Source organism: Rhinolophus sinicus, chromosome 16, assembly GCF_057876585.1.
Source record: "Rhinolophus sinicus isolate RSI-liver-muscle chromosome 16, RSI-T2T, whole genome shotgun sequence".
In the NCBI taxonomy this organism is placed as follows: Eukaryota; Metazoa; Chordata; class Mammalia; order Chiroptera; family Rhinolophidae; genus Rhinolophus; species Rhinolophus sinicus.
This window is the reverse complement of record NC_142516.1, coordinates 108739613-108748140: the sequence shown is the minus strand read 5'-3', so window position 1 is coordinate 108748140 and position 8528 is coordinate 108739613.

The following is an 8528-nucleotide window of genomic DNA, read 5'->3' as shown; positions in this document are numbered from 1 at the left end:
AGACTTATTAGGGTTATCACTTTGTGAGGTGTGTAAATGTCTAATCACTATGTGGTTTTGTACACCTGAAATTAATTAAAAAACAAACAAATAAATAAATATTCATTTGTGTACCTAAAAATAAAGTGAATAGAATGTAAGGAACTTATGGAATACCATCAAAAGGAAAATTATACGTATTACAGGAGTCCCAGAAAAAGAAGACAGAGTAAATGGCATAGGAATTATTTGAAGAAATAATAGCTGAAAACTTCCTGAATTTCATGAAATATATGAATCTACAAATCCAAAAAGCTCAACAAACTCCAAGTAGGATAACCAAAAGAAATCCACATCAAGACACATTATAGTCAAACTGTCAAAAGCCAAAGCCAAAGAAAGAACATTGAAATCAATAAGAATGAAGTGATTCATCAAGTACAGGGGATCTTTAATAAGATTATCCCTCAATTTCTCAGCAAAACACTTAGAGGTCAGAAGACAGTGGAATGATATATTCAAAGTGCTGAAAGAAAAAAAAACTCAATTGAGAATTCTTTTATCCAGAAAACTATCCTTTAAAAGTGAGGGAAGAAAGTAAGACATTCCCAGACAAAAAATAGCTAAGAGAGCCCATTACCACTAAACTTGCACTACATGAATCCTAAAGGAAGTCCTTCTCAGACTTCCTTTCAGGTGTGTTTTTCCAATATCACCATGGAATTAACTTAATTCGGACACTGTCTACCTGAAGATAACATCAGGACCAATAGGTTAAGCTCTAAGTCCTACAAGACTATCCTTCACTCCCCCACTTCAGATGCCAATCACAGGTGTAGGTTGTCACCTATGCTTCTGACTGACTGGTTATAGATCAGAGGTCCCCATGATCCCCTTCTTAGATTCAATTAATTTGCTAGAGTGGCTCACAGAACTCAGAGAAACATTTTACTTACTAGTTGACTAGTTTATTATAAAAAGTTGACTAGTTAACTAGTTTATTATAAAAAGATATAACTCAGGAAGAGCCATAAGGAAGAGATGAATAGGACGAGATATGTGGAAAGGGCTATGAGCTTCCATCCTTTTTAAGTGTGCCATTCTCCCAACACCTCTACGTGTTCACCAACTCAGAAGCTCTCTAAATTCACCCTTTTGGGATTTGATGGAGGTTTCATTACCTAGGCATAATTGACAAAATTATTGGTAATTGAACTTAATCTCCAGCCCCTCTCTTCTTCAAGGTCCACAGATAGGACTGAAAATCCCAACCCTCTAATCACATGGCTGGTGGTTAGAGGGTTATCTATCCTTGGGTTATCTGGTGACTTTCCAAAAGTTATCTCATTAACATAACAAAAGACACCTTAATTGTTCCCAGCACTTAGGAAATTCCAACAATTTCAGGAGCTCTATGCCAGGAACAGGGACAAAGACCAAATATTAGCTATACTAATACCTGTTATTATAAATTATAATATTACACCTTCACATCAAAATGAAAAGATGTTAGATGATAACTTGAAGCTAGATGAAGATATAATGATCTCTGGTAAAAGTTAATATGTGGGTAAATGTAAAACCTACTACTATTGTAATTTTGGATTTAACTCCATTTTAAGTTTAACTCCACTCCAGGATTTGTAAATGTGTATATAATGTATAAAGATGTAATTTGTGACATCAATAACATAAAGGAGGTGGATCAATATAGGAGTAGAGTTTTCTATGCAATTGAAGTTGTTGTAATCAATTCAATTTAGATCATTATAACTTTAGGAGGTTATATGTAATCATGCTGGTAACAACAAAGAAAATATCTATAGAACATAGACAAAAAGAAATAAAAAAGGAATCAAAATAAAAACTCAACTAAACACAAAAGAGGGCAATAATGGAATAAGGGACAAATAGATATAAGATATACAGAAAACAAATAACAAAATGGCAAAGACCCTTCTTATCAGTAATAACTGTAAATGTAAATGGATTAACCTCTCCAATCAAAAGGCATACGTTGGCAGGACAGATTTTTTAAAAAGGTGAACTATATGCTGTCAAAATGAGATTTACTTTAGCTCTCAGAATGAGGTTTGAAATGAAAAGATGATAAAGACATGTCTTGCAAATAGTAACCAAAAGAGAACTGGGGTGGCTACACAAATATTAGACAAAATAAACTTTAAGCCAAAAACTATTACAAGAGACAAAGAAGGATATTATGTATTGATAAAAGGGTCGATTCACTAATAAGATATAATAATTATAAACATATATGCACTAAACATCCAAAATACATTTAGCAAACATTGACAGAATTGAAGGAAAAAATAGACACCTCTAAGATGATAGTAGGAGACTTCAATACTCCTCCTTAAGTAATGACTAGAACAACCAGACAGAGATCAATAGGAAACAGTGTATTTGAACAACACTACAGATAAATTGGAGCTATCAAACATATACAAAACACTCCACCCAACAACAGCAGAATACATATTTTGCTCAATTGGACATGGGACATTTTCCAAAATAGACCATGTATAAGCCCACAAAACAAATCTTAATAAATTGAGAAGACTGACATTATATAAAGTTTCTCATTTGATCACAATGGAATGAAGCTGGAAATCAATAGCAGAAGGAAAACTGGAAAATCCACATTATATGGAAATTAAACAACATATCAAAGAAGAATCACAAGGGATATCAGAAAATACCTTGAGATGAATGAAAAGGAAAACAAAAACAAGACATACCAAAACTTATGGGATGAAGAAAAGCAGTGCTAAACGGGAAATTTATAGCTATAAATGCTTACATTAAAAAAGAGAAAGCTCTCAAATCACTAACATAACTTTACTCTTTAAGGAAATAGAAAAAGAAAAGCAAACTAAATCCATAACTAACAAAAGGGAGGAAATAATAAAATTAGAGCAAAGATAAACAAAATAGAGAAATGAAAAATAGTGAAAAATCAACAAAACCAAAAGTTGGTTCTTTAAAAAGACCAACAAAATTAACAAAGCTGTAGCTAGATTGATCAAGAAAAAAAGAGAGAAAAAAGTAACTAAAATCAGATATCAAAGTGGGACATTACTACTGATTTTACAGAAATAAAAACTATTGTAAGAGAATGTTATGAATATCTGTGTGCCAAAAAATTGGATAACTTAAACAAAATGGACAAATTTCTAGAAATATACACCTACCAAAACTGAATCATGAATAAATAGAAAATATGAATAGATTTATAACAAGTAAAGAGATTATAATACTCAGTAATGGAAATCTCCCAACAAAGAAAAGTCATGGGCCAGATGGCTTCACTGAAGAATTCTACCAAACATTTAAAGAAAAATGAACACCAATCCTCAATTCTTCCAAAAAATTGAAGAAGAGAGACTACTTCCCAGCTCATTCTATGAAGTCAGCATTACCTTGATAGGAAACCCAGCAAAGATGCAACAAGAAAAAAAAAAAAATACAGACCAAAAGTCCTTATGAATATTGATGTAATAATCCTAAACAAAATACTAGAAAACTGAATTCAACAGTATATTAAAAACATCATATATTATAGCCAACTGGAATTTAATGCAAGGGTGGTTCAATATATGAAAATGAATCAGTATAATACACCACATTAGCAGAATGAAGAAACCTCTCCACACACATGATCATCTCAATTGATACAAGAAAAGCATTTGATAAAATAACAATTATGATTTCTCTTTATTTGGGAAGTGGTATGTGCCAGGTGCTACATTTGGCATTTAATATAGAATGTTTTCAATCCTCAAGGAGACACCCTAAAATATGTAATATTCTATTATTGCATCCCTCTTACATATGAATAAATTGAGGTTCAGCCTTCAAAATTTGAAGTAATTTGTCAAATTAATTTTTGACAAATTACTATATATATATATGTATATATATATATATATATATAAATTTGTCATATATATATATAATTTGTCCATATATATATATGGAGTAGAATCGGTATGTATATTCCAGGTTTTTAGATTACAAAGCCTAGGGCATTTCTACTGTGTATTGTGGTTTTTGTTTCTGTATCTAAGGAGAATCAAAATGAAGTTACCAAGAATTGATTTGCAAAAGTCACTACCCAGCTGATGGGCTTAATAAAATGGTCTTTGGTGTCTTAATCCCTGACTCCATCCCCACTGGTAATAAAGAGCTACTATTTTGATTACATATTAATTTTCATTGCTGAAGTGGGGGGTCTGGCCCATCTCACTCAATACTGACTTTTGACTGCTGTATGTTGTCTCTTCACTTTTTGCAGTCTATCTGGGAAAAGAATGGTTCATACGCAACCAGCAGCTCAATAATAGAGCAGCACCCACTGTGGAAGCAGACGCAGCAGAAAACAAAATGGAAGTTTGTAAATTGAGAAAGCTGGAATCAATTTGGTTTTGACTCAGAGTCATACTCTGTCTCTCTTGAAAAAAAAAATTCTCTCTAAAAGATTGGTGCCGTCTCACTGAACTTGAGTTATATATAAAAGTCAGAATTAGAGTTTTCAATTTTTTAATGAGTTTTAATAGGCATATTGTTTAGCTTCCTGACAAAGTGATGAAACACAGATCTGCTAAATTGCAAAAATGCCTGTGACATTTGTTTACTTGGACAATTACAAGAAAAGAGCTCTTTCATGATTATATCTTTTTTATAGAGAAACTCAAAAATAGGCTTGTGCAGAATTCTAAATTTGTGCATTTTAAACTTTTAAAATCACTTTCAAACCCATTACTTTGCTTTAGCACCACAGCAGCTGGGGCAGTGGTGTACCTGTTAGGCCGGGTATTTCCGCTTTATAGGTGACATTTCCAGATTAGGAAGTGGAAGAACAGATGAGAATCCAGTTTCTGTAACAGTTCGAGGTGAAGAGACATTAGCGTAGCCTAAATGCCTGGGTTTTCTCAGTCTTAGAGACCTAGGATTTCTGAGGAGGAGTAGCTGCCATGTGAACTAGTTTTTACTGGTGTTATATCTACAGAAGTTACTCCACATTTTGTTTTGGTTCCATTTATTGCCCTCTGCTCTTTCATAATTTTACAGCACCCCTTCTCTATCGCTGGCCACATGCATAGAGATTATCAGAGTGGCAGTGACAGGAGAAGCACTTAGTGTTAACTAAGCAATTAAAACACTGACATGTTATATAAGATACTAATGCTTGTTGCTCTGAAAAGCAAATTTAATATTATGCCTGTTTCATAATTCCAACCCAAGTTATCTTACATAAACCTGATCTATTAAAGATAAAGCCCACCTTCCTTAAGAAAACAGAAGTTTAAAAGAGAAGGGGGGAAAAACGCTAAGAAAAAATGAAAAAGAAAACTTTCATTTATACTTCACATCAGGTGAGGTGATTTCTGTTGTCTTCTCTAGGTTGAATACTTTAACCATGGGAAGTAGAGCTGCAGTAAGCAAGAAAATTCTATCCCTGAGAAAATACGCTTATTAGGTTTGCCAGAAGCTGTCCTCCCAGCCAAAATGACAGACGGGTGAATCCTGTGCCAGTGGGTGTGGGCGGCTTATCCGGCTCTCATCACTGATGGCAGAGGGTAGAAGTAGGTTACAGGCAAAGGCACGGATTGCCTCCGTTTAGCCTTGCTTTTCCAGGTTAAGGCAGTTCAGGTTTTTAAGAAAACCTCTGGAGTGGAGGCAGCGAGTGGGGGTGCAAGTCAGTAGACAGGGTACATATCTAGAGGCCTGCTATCCCTACCACCATCAAGGTGGGGGGAGGAGAAAGCCCCGTCATGCTAATCAGAGCCCTGTGGTACCATCTCCTTCCTACCCAAACATTTAATTAAACCTTTAAACAAAAGACTGGCGAATCCCCAAAGATCAATTCTGCCCTCTGGGGTTTGGAAAATCAATCCCACTCCGTGGATCCTGAAGTTCCTGGCCAATGTTGTCCTTGCCTGCAGAGGGCGCTGGTCACCAGGCCTCAGCCACGCAACGCCTGCGTGCACTGCTGAGTTCTGACCATTATTAATGAACTCTGTCGTCAGCATCAACTTTTGTTCAAGTTCAAACCTGGAAATATCTTCCCTATCTTCTCCATTTACCTTCCTCAACCCACAGCACACTCCCCTGTCAAAGAAAGCCTTTGCATAATTAGAGTCAATGCTGCTACAGAGTGTCATTGCGTCAGGGTGTAGCCTGCATTCAGCAGAATGGAAGTGGAATGTGCCCTTCTGCTTGTAAAATCATCATGTCTATAAATAAGAGACGTCCCTTACTGTATTGGTGACACACAGACTCATGGGGAATGAATAATCATACTGACAGTCAGCTTTGGGGTAAGCGATAGAGAACAATGAGTAAAAACTGATTCCAGAATATAAAAATGAATATCGCAAACTTCAAAAGATGTTTTCATTGTACACCAGGGTGTTCGTTCCTGATCAATTCTTTTGTCCTTTCGTTTTTTTTTTTAAGCCTAAGAGTTTGCTCTCGTTCACATCTTCCATTTCACATGGGAATGTTCACACTCCGTGGAGCTCTCTTTAAGGGGTCTGTCCACCACGCTGGAAGAGGACGACGTTCCCAGCAATCAGTAATGCAGGTCTTCTGAAGGTGGAAGAGTAGTGAGCCCACATCCTTCTGGTAAATATACTTCCCCTTCACTTACTAATAATAAACCCACTGTCACGTAATGTAACTTAGATTTTTCAGGTGACTCTGTAAGCAGTCTTTTCTCCACTGCAAGTTTAGGATACTCTTACTAGCAATTTGTTCATTTTCAATAAATGGTAAAATCATAGCAAGGACTACTGAATTGGGGTGAAAAACAAAGTACATAACTTGACTTCTTTTCCTGCTTACTAACAACATGTTTTTCCCCTTTTCCTTTAGATGACCTGCATAAACACTGATATAAGGACAAGTGTCTTGTATTTTGGGACTAGAGTTGTTTGATGATAATAGCACACAGAGCATTGGACTGGAAGATCCTAGTAGCAGCTAGAGGTTAGCAAGATGAGTGGACATGCCCATCAACGTCTTTGAAGAAAGGCAGCATTGTTTCATGTAGGGCCAAGGGTGAGGTGATACGAAACTCTTAGGCTGTCTTCAAACTTCCAGACACAGCAAGTATTGCTCCAAGTTGTCTGGAGCCAGCACACATTCAGCCTGAGGGCAGAAGCTCAGACACTTCACGGAGTAAAGGATGCTCGAAACTGGAAGGCACTTTATAGATCACAGAGGCCGGCTTCCTCAATTTACAATCTGAGGCCTGTGTAACTTACCTTTGGTTACATACAAGAATAGTGTCAAGTACTCCACATGATGTGAATCATTTTCATGCACATTATGTCATTGGTTTCTCCCCCACATTTGTGCAGATATTTGTCCCACTTTGCAATCGAGGAAACTGAGGCTCAGAAAGGTTAAGTGGCTGGTTCTAAATCATAAAACTGCAAGTAGTAGAGCTGCGACTTGAGCCTCCATTTTATAAATTCTATGCTTTTATTCACTAGATGATGTCCCTGTCTGCAGCTAGGGCAGTGTGTATTCCAGCAAACAGTTATTGTCTGCTTTCTAGGCATCCAATATTGTACATACCTCTGTAATCTGTGTTACTGCTGCATGTAAGCCATGAATAAAATGGTGCTAATAAATTGGAATAAACTTTATTTTTGGTTATTTTCAATTTCATTAGGGAAATAAATACATTAGGATTTGGATTTTTTATTTTATTTATTTATTTTTTGTCTTCATTTTCCTGTGCTGGTAAAGTCCCATTTTGGCTTATCTCATGAAGGTGGCACCAATGTACCAGACAAAGGTAATCATAAAATCTTCTGGGAGGTATCTGGAAAAGTACCTAATCCAACTTTGTCATGTTTAGAGATGAGAAAATTAACACCAGGAACTTCAAGTCAATTTTCCAAGGCCACACATCTATCTAGATGCTGAGCCAGAACTGTAAATCACAATCTCTGATCAGTTGATTTCTCCCAGAAAATGAATAGTTCTTAGTCATGGGTAGTTTGATTGTTTCATATTAATACTTTTTTCCCCCAAGACAGATTTAAAAAGGGATAGGATAAAAAGGGACAATTTGAGGTTGAGATATATGTATATTCCTGACACAAACATATAACAAGAAGATTAACAATTAAGCACATTAATCTGAAAGAAGAGGAGAAAAATTGGGAGCATTTCTGTTCTCGGTTATATTTGTCCTTCCTAATCAAAACCATGTGAGAAGCTAGAAAAGAACCAACAGCCTGGTATGATTGCCAAAGAAGAAAGGACAGCAGAAAAAGAAAAATGAGGGAACAGTGAAGCAAAGACCAATATTATTTCCAACGTTTTAGCACACAGTCACACTTCCAGTCCTTCATCAGATAAGAATGTTTTGCGCACATTGGGCCAATTTACGCTGCACAGGAAAGCCTGTAGCTGTGCTCGCAGCCCACCACTTCCTGTGGGAGTCAGAGAAACAGGCTCAGCCCTTCATTTCTTTGACCAAAATGCTTCCAAGTCTAAGGGAGAGCCTCACT